The 6,315-nt window shown below is 35.7% G+C and overlaps 1 long non-coding RNA gene across 1 annotated transcript; it reads left to right on the top strand.

Moving 5' to 3' along the window:
- The first annotated feature begins 6 nt into the window (after positions 1-6).
- Positions 7-4,544, top strand: LOC145718222 (uncharacterized). Its single transcript, XR_014141663.1, has 2 exons — positions 7-2,077; positions 2,698-4,544. It is a non-coding gene; the product is annotated as an uncharacterized LOC145718222 (long non-coding RNA).
- Positions 4,545-6,315: the final 1,771 nt, after the last annotated feature.

The following is a 6,315-nucleotide window of genomic DNA, read 5'->3' as shown; positions in this document are numbered from 1 at the left end:
CTCCCTGCCGAGCAGGGAGCCCGATGCGGGACTCGATCCAGGGACTCCAGGATCATGACCTGAGCCGAAGGCAGTCACTTAACCAACTGAGCCACCCAGGCGCCCATAAAAGATTTTATTTTTAAATAATCTCTTTACCCGATGTGGGGTTTGAACCCACAACACTGAGATTGAGAGTTGCATGCTCTGCCAACTGAGCCAGCCAGGCACCCCTTAACTTTTCCACTGTAAATTATTTTATCCTTTGTAATTAATAAATATTTTATGGGGAGACACTTTGAGACTATATAAATATCCTGTTATTCCTCAAACTTTTACGCACTAGTTTTAGTATCCAAATGAAATCAATATTTGTATATTCACCTTGTATTTAGTGAACATGCTGAATTTATTTACTAACCCTAATAGTTTACCTCTAGATTCTTTTGGATTTTCTACATACAATCACATAGTTTTCTTTCTTCCTTTCCAACCATTTGTTTTTCCTGCCTTACTGCACTAGCTAGGACATATACTGTTAAACAGCAGGGGAAATAATGAGCATCCATGTATCTTCTGTGATCACAGGGAAAAGGATTTCAGTGCTTCAATACTTAGTATGATTTTGCTATAACATTTTATAGAAATCTTTGTCATATTAGTGAAGTCCCCTTCTATTACACATTTTCTAATGGTTGTTCCCTCCTCTCCCATCATGAGTATCAGGTTTTTAATTTTATCATGTGGCTTTTCTGTGTCTATTAAGATTGTCCTATGAATTTTCTCCTTTATTCTGTTAATGTCATGAATCATACTGATTGATTTTAAAATACTAAGCCTACTTCACATTCCTGAACTAAAACCAATCTTGGTTATGATGTATACTTTTTTTTTTTTTAGAGAGAGAGAGAGCGTGTGCGCAAGTAGCGGGGAAGGGAGGGGCAGAGGGAAAGGGAGAGAATCACAAGCAGGCTCCACACCCAGCACGGGGCCGATCTCATGACCCTGAGGTCATGACCCAAGCTGAAACCAAGAGTCAGATGCTTAATCAACTGAGACACCCAGGCACCCCACTCTTTTTTAATATATTGCTAGATTCAATTTGGTAAGATCTGTTTAAGAATTTTGCATTCATAGTCATGAGAGATACTGATTTATAATTGACTTTTCTTGTAACGTCCTTGTCAGATTTTGGGATCAAGGGTATGGTATCTTCATTACAAGAGTTGGGAAATGTTATTCTTTTTCTATTCTGTGGAAAAGTTTATGTGGATTGATGTTTCTTCTTCCTTAAACATATGGTAGCATTCACCAGTGAAGCCGTCTGAGCCTGGTGTTTCTTTGTTTAAAGTCCTTAATTACAAATTAACTTTAATATATATAGTACTATTCATATTTACTATCTCCTCTTTTGTCAGTTTTGGTAAGTTATATTTTTCTAGGAATTTGTCCATTTCATTTAAGTTGTCAAATTTATTAGCAAAAGTTGTCCATAATACCCTCTTCTTTTTTTTTTTTTTTTAAAGATTTTATTTATTTATTTGACAGAGAGAGAGAGAGTGAGAGAGGGAACACAAGCAGGGGGAGTGGGAGAGGGAGAAGCAGGCTTCCCGCGGAGCAGGGAGCCCAATGTGGGGCTCGATCCCAGGACCCTGGGATCATGACCGGAGCCGAAGGCAGACGCTTAACGACTGAGCCACCCAGGCGCCCCTATAATATCCTCTTCTTATCTCCTTAATGCCTGTAATATCTATAACGATGTCCCGTACTTTGTTTTGTCTTGCTAATTGTTGGTGAAAATGTGGCAGCTGAAAGGCAACTGAATTATGTTTGATTTTACAGAATGAATGACAAAATGATGTCCCAAATTCTCAAAGTCATGTAAAAGGCAAAGAGAAGTAGGTCCATACATATTAGAAACTTTCCTAAGACTAATGCAAGGTTTTTCTCTATATTTAGAGATACTTTTCCTGTCTGGATATGCTACTGTTTTAATTTTTTTTTTTATTTTCTTTCTTTTTAAATAAATAGCCCTAGGTGCTAGAGGTTTGGTGTTCCAGTCCCAGTTCTGACCCTAACCAGCCCAAAGACCTTAAAGGTATCATTTCCTTCTCTGAGCCTCCAATGCCTCATATGTAAAGTGGGGTGATAGATGAATTTTGTGTTTTTTTAAAATAAACTCTACCCCCAACATGAAGCTTGAACTCACGACCCTGAGATCAAGTTGCATGCTCTACCAATGAGCCACAGGTGCCTGCAACTGGTTATTTTTAAAGGGTGTTTAATACATACAAGGCTGTTGGCTGGGGCCAACTCAGTACACCAACACTTGAGAGTGTAAGACTAATTAGGACTGTGAATCATATTTGTTATGCACTGTACAATTTCAAAGTATTTTCACATACATTATCTCATTTGTTCTTTTGTATATTTCCCTTCAAAATAAACAAGACAAGCATTTTGATTTATATGAATAGGCTCCTTCCCAGGCCTTTATAGCTTGAAGCAGCTGATTCCCTAGGTCTGGCAAACTCATGTTCATTTTTGATATTATTTAAAACATCATCTACTTTATAAACCTTCTATTAATGTTTCCCCTGCAAGCAGAATTAGGCTTTTTTATTATCTGTTCTGCAACATTTTGTTATATAACTACTTAGAACACTCTATATTGCTGATCAAGAATTACTGTTATATCTCTCCCCCCCCCCCCCACAGATTTTGACCTCGGGAATAGACCCTGCATCTTACTCACTTCTGAATCATCAAATGCTTGAAACAAAGCAGGCTAAATGCTTGTTGAATGAATAAACTATACATTGTATTGCAATGAAAAAAAAGGCTTTTTATCTCCCTGCGTAAAAGCCTACATAATCTGAGCCCTTGCTATCTCTCTGACCTCATTATCATATTCTCCCAAGTTCACTCTCCTTTAGCCATACCAGTCTCCTTGCTGTTCCTTGAATATGCCAAATACACCTTTATGTCAAGGTCTTTGCACTTGCTGGTCTCTTTGCCTGGAATATTCTTTCCTTATTGTCTCAATTCCTTTAGGTTTTGGCTCCAATGTTACCTTATCATGACAGTCTTCCCTAGTTACCCTATAAAAATTCTATCCTTATCTCTCATTTTTCCCTATAGCATTTATCACTTGACAGATAGATATTACTCCTATGTTTTTAGTTTTCTGTCTTCTCCCACTAGAATATAAACTTCATGAAGGCAGGGACTTTGTTAAGTTGCTGTATCTCCAGCACCTGGAACAGTACCTGGCACATACTAGGATTAAACAAGTATTTGCTGAATGAATAATACATTAAAGATAATGTTAATAAATCTGAGAAATGACAACAGTGGCAACTTGGCAGAAGATGATTTAGCCCTTTTTAATTCCTACCCAAAAATACTCATACAGAGTGAATACTAGTATATTAAAAAGATTACTGTTCTAAGAATCAGAATGCATTCAGCCCTTCAATAAATAACTGTTTTGGATACTCTACTAGATACTTGGGATAAGTATGATCCTAGGAGCTCAAAATTAGAAGACATGGCTTTTGTTTTGTTTTGTTTTGGTTTTGTTTTTTTGCACAGGGGCCATGCTAATTTTTGTATTGTCCCAATTTTAGTATATATGCTATTGAATTGAGCACAGAAGACATGGGTTTCAATACCAGTTCCATCACAGCAACCAACCCAGTGACTCTGGCTAACGCATGTTTAATTTCACTGAGCTGCCCTCGCCCACCCACCCCTTTCCTTACTACAAACTAAAAATACCTACATTGTCTAGATCCAAGAATTGTGAAAGTCATGAGGTAATATATAAATACACATTATAAATTACAAAGCCTTATACAAATGTAAAAGAATCAAGGATCTCTAAAATGTACTTGAGAAATAGGAAATGAAGTATAGAAAAGTTCTAAGTGAGAAAAGTTCCAAAGATCCCCATTTATGCAAATTAAAATAATTGTAGTTAATAATCATAAATATAAAAATACAAAATATAAATTTGGAAATATTGTTTCTTTAGTCTGATAATTCTCATTGACATTAGAAGATATAATAATTGACTATGAGATGTAAAATCTTGTTCACAATCTGTAATTTATAGGTTATGGACATTAATAGATGGATTGTAGCCATACTTACCCTATAGGTAAAAACTGATGCAGAATAAGATCAAGCTTTTTCTGTTCTTGCCAGAAATGTCTGAAGACCAAAGGTATCCATGGAATGATAGCTGTGGGACGAATTATGAAGGCAAGTGCCACCAGGGACAAGTACTTGACACTATAAGCAAAGAAAATACATTGTCAAGACAACTAGGAAATGAGTGTAGAAGTTATCTACTTTATGCTGTGATATAATTTTTTTTTTTTTTTAATGAGAGCATTTTCCTTTTGGTATAAATAGCTATGTGAATTTGGGTAAGTTACTTATACTTTTTGACTCAATTTTTCTCCTCCATAAAAAGAGGTGATATCTAAGGTCTTTTTCAGCTCTAATATCCCAATTTTAGTATTTTAAATTCAGAACTTATTCTATGTCTTAATGTTGGTCTTGTTTTGCCAAAAAGGTATACTAACTTTTAGCCATACAACTCTGCCAATTGCTTTCCTGATGGAAAAATTATCAAGTCTCTCCTAAGGAGATAAAAGAAAATCACACAAAACCATTCTCTAAGAAAAAAAGAAAAATGCATTTAAGGAAATACTAGGATTACTTAGGCAATGTTGGGCTTCTTAGTACATACAATTTTGTTTTGAAAGTAAGTACTAATCTTATCCAAATGAAAGATCTATATGTATAATTGATAAAAAGCCTACCATACAAACCTCTAAGATCACGGATAGAAATGTGGATTTTTACTATTAGGACTTCTCTCAATAAATAGCTAAAGAAGACTATATTAATTTAATCATGAGGACTACAGACAGTAGATTATCATATGGAAATAGTGTTAGCCCTGCTAAAAATTGAAAGCAAGCAAAATAAAACTTTTTGGTACCATTGTGTATCTATTAACTAATGAGGAGCTATAGAGAAATTTCTAATGTTGGTGAGGATGTAAGAGCAGGGATTTCAAATTCAAATGCTTACAGAGACCACATAAGTAAATGAGTGATGTAGACCGTGGGGAGGCTCTGATATTGTAATGAAGGAATCTTGGTCCAAAATGTTGCTGGGCCTCTCATAAACTAGAAACCCAGATTTTATGTAAGATCTCCCAATTTTAAAACTTTGCCAAGTAGTTTCTTCAAAAAACAAAAACAAAAACCCTTATGCAGGTGAAGTAAAACACATTCATAGGTTGGTTTGATTTGCACGCATCCTAATTGCTACTTCTGCTACAGTCAAACTACTGAGCGGACACCCAAGTGTATACTTCCAGTCCTGACCTCACTCCAAGCTTTCAGACTTGGATTCTTACTCTTTTCTGAATATTTCTACATAGATCCCTACTGGCACTCAAAATCAAAGCACCTGAAATGAGCCCAAAACCTTCCCTGAAACTTGTTCAGTGTCTAATATTTAATAGTATCACTCAGTTTCTCAGTCTTAAAATTTGAGAGTCCCTTAAATAGCAGCATCTCACCCCACACATCCATGTTGTTTCCTTCCCATTCCCATCATTTTACATTAAGCCCTGTCACTTGTCTGGAATATTTTCATAGTTGCTGTCTTCTTTTTTTTTGTATTGCCCCCCAAATATTCCTTTACTTAATATCATTGTCATTAACAACACTTACTGAGCATTTACTTTGTAAGAGGCCCTGCGCTATACACTTTATATAGGTTCTCATTTAATTCTGAGAGATGTTTTACTGTTACCATTTTACAGAAATCAATGCTTAGATATTCTCAGTCCATCCTTAAAGAAAACTTTCATTTATAACATTTGCATTTTTTCTTTTTTTTGTTTCTTTTTTTTTATTCTTACGTTAATCACCATACATCATTAGTTTTTTTTATATTTTTATATTTTTTAAATTTTTTATTCTTATGTTAATCCCCATACATTACATCATTAGTTTTAGATGAAGTGTTCCATGATTCATTGTTTGTGCATAACACCCAGTGCTCCATGCAGAATGTGCCCTCCTCAATAGCCATCACCAGGCTAACCCATCCTCCCACCCCCCTCCCCTCTAGAACCCTGTTAGTTTTTCAGAGTCCATCGTCTCTCATGGTTCATCTCCCCCTCCGATTTCCCCCCCTTCATTCTTCCCCTCCTGCTACCTTCTTCTTCTTCTTCTTTTTTTTTTTCTTAACATATATTGCATTATTTGTATAACATTTGCATTTTCAAAGGAGTTTGCAAAATGTCAT

This window comes from Leptonychotes weddellii, unplaced genomic scaffold (assembly GCF_054177405.1).
Source record: "Leptonychotes weddellii isolate Sample4059 unplaced genomic scaffold, ASM5417740v2 HiC_scaffold_12308, whole genome shotgun sequence".
NCBI classification, from domain to species: domain Eukaryota; kingdom Metazoa; phylum Chordata; class Mammalia; order Carnivora; family Phocidae; genus Leptonychotes; species Leptonychotes weddellii.
This window is presented reverse-complemented; position numbering and strand designations above follow the sequence as displayed.